Source organism: Phaenicophaeus curvirostris, chromosome 1 (genome assembly GCF_032191515.1).
Source record: "Phaenicophaeus curvirostris isolate KB17595 chromosome 1, BPBGC_Pcur_1.0, whole genome shotgun sequence".
Lineage (NCBI taxonomy): Eukaryota > Metazoa > Chordata > Aves > Cuculiformes > Cuculidae > Phaenicophaeus > Phaenicophaeus curvirostris.
This window is the reverse complement of record NC_091392.1, coordinates 185,469,602-185,472,310: the sequence shown is the minus strand read 5'-3', so window position 1 is coordinate 185,472,310 and position 2,709 is coordinate 185,469,602.

The following is a 2,709-nucleotide window of genomic DNA, read 5'->3' as shown; positions in this document are numbered from 1 at the left end:
TGGGGGATGAAGCAGCAGTTGTATTTTCACAGAACCACAGAATCACTGGTTTGGAAAGGACCCACAAGATCATTGAGCCTAACCATTCATTCCCATCCACCACTAATCCACCACCCTCAGCACCTCATCCACCCATCCCTTAATCACCTCCAGGGAAGGTGAATCAACCACCTCCCTGGGCAGCCTCATCCAGTGCCCAATGACTCTTTCCATGAAATACTTTTTCCTGATGTCCAGCTTGAACCTCCCCTGGCGGATCTTGAGGCCATTCCCTCTTGTCCTGTCCCCTGTCACTTGGGAGAAGAGGCCAGCACCCTCCTCTCCACAACCTCCTTTCAGGTAGTTGCAGAGAGCAATGAGGTCTCCCCTCAACCTCCTCTTCTCCAGCCTAAACAACCCCAGCTCTCTCAGCTGCTCCTCGTAAGACTTGTTCTCCAGCCCCTTCACCAGCTTCATTGCTCTTCTCTGGACTCGCTCCAGAGCCTCAACATCCTTCTAGTGGTGAGGGGCCCAGAACTGAACACAGGATTCGAGGAGTGGTCTCACCAGTGCCGAGTACAGAGGGAGAATAACCTCCCTGGACCTGCTGGTCACGCCGTTTCTGATCCAAGCCAAGATGCCATTGGCCTTCTTGGCCACCTGGGCACACTGCTGGCTCATGTTCAGTCGCTGTCAACAAACACCCCCAGGTCTTTCTCCTCCAGGCAGCTTTCCAGACAGACTTCTCCTAGTCTTTAAAGCAACAGGCTGCGTGTCGTACTGGATAAACACATTCGGAAGAATGACCCAAATAGGTTTTATACAAAGGTAAATGTTTACAATGTGTTGCCATCTGGAAGCAGGAACTGCAGAGCTAAAAGTCTATGAATCCTGTCCGAGGTGCAGCTGTGCAGCAGGGTCAGGGTGCTGGTAACAAGAGAGCTGGCAGTGCCGGGACATACTGTGCAAACACAGCAGAGAGAATCGGAGGAGAGACAAGTTACGCCAAGCAGTGATGCCTCAGTGCCAGTGCATTTTTTCCCTTCTGTTCTGAAAGATTGCTCCCTCTGTGCTTCAAAACAGCACAAAAGAACAAACCCATTTCAAGCTATAAATCAACAGCAGTGGCTGAAAAGTTACATGTTTGATCATGTCCAGCCTCAAGCTTGAGCAAAACAGTTAGAGAGGGTTACATGCTACCTCAGTTACACATCACAGCAATATATTGTAGAAGAGATGGAAATGCAGCTACCGTGCAATAAAGGGTCTGCTGGGGAAGCAGATGTGAGCCTGTATGTGGCTCGTTCCATTTCCTTAGACATTTTCAGAAGCTATGCCTGCTACTGCACCTCATAACTAATTTCTTAGCAGTTGCCCAGGTCTGATCATGAAATCTGCACTGTGAATTCAGAGGAATGCTGTCAGGTGCTACACCTGCCTGATGGAGGCTATTGGAGATGCAGCTCCCAGTTGCCCCCCTTCTCCTACCTGCTTCTGCTGGTGGTGGACTGTTAGAATCAGACAGTTAGGGTCACCTATAATACATGGCTCAGGGAAGCGTATCCTTAACAGTGAAGCAATTGGAAAGGTTTGGAGCTTGGTGGTGAGCAGACCAACTTCTTGCTCTGCCTTGACTATTCACAGAATCATGGAATCACTAGGTTGGAAAAGACCCACTGGATCATTGAGTCCAACCATTCCCATCATCATGCCCCTCACCACCTCATCCACCCATCTTTTAAAACACCTCCAGGGAAGGTGACTCAACCATCTCCCTGGGCAGTCTCATCATAGAATCATAGAATCATAGAATCACCAGGTTGGAAAAGACCCACTGGATCATCGAGTCCAACCATTCCCATCAAACACTAAACCATGTCCCTCAGCACCACATCCACCCGTCCCTTAAACCCTCCAGGGAAGGTGACTCAACCCCCTCCCTGGGCAGCCTCTGCCAGTGCCCAATGACCCTTTCCGTGAAAAATTTTTTCCTGATGTTAAGCCTGAACCTCCCCTGGCGGAGCTTGAGCCATTCAGTATGTCACATAGGTGGATCCTTCACTGCTTTTACCAGAGACTGAAAAACAGAGCTAAGCTGATCCGTACCAAGATCAGCTACTCTGAGCTGGGGGAGCAGCTAGAATGGGGAAATCATTTTAATGAAGACGCTGTAACTAAATCTTACAAGGCTGTATCCAAATAGTGCTGGCTGATGCTGAAAGGTCAGGGAAGTAAGTCACAGATCCAACGCTGTTCCTAGGATTGTGTGACAAAATGAAAAAGGGCTTTTTTGCTGGAGTTTTCACCGGATTGTGATATCACTGGTGATAACATTTGCAGTTTGTGACTCTTCTGAGCACTGTAAAGAAGTACAGGTTGTAATCAAAATGCTGGTTGATGCAAAGAATGAATGAGCGGAGAGGTGTGCGAAAGCACCGGAAGAAACAACAGAGCAAAGGCTGAAACAATGGTACCTTCTGGCAACCTAGAACATTGTTAACAGCAATAAAACTGGGACAGGTGCTGTTTATACCCTCTCCCTCCCAAAGGCCAGCACTTAGCCAAGGCTCAGCCCCGATGACTTGCTGCCGGAAGACCTGTGCTCTGAGTGGAAGGTCAGCCAGTGGGTCACACCAGCCTGTAGACACCTTCCTTCTTCCCCTCATTCCAAAACGGGGAGACGCTGCAGCTGAAAAGATCCCCAAATGGGAAAATGAGAGTGTTTTATAA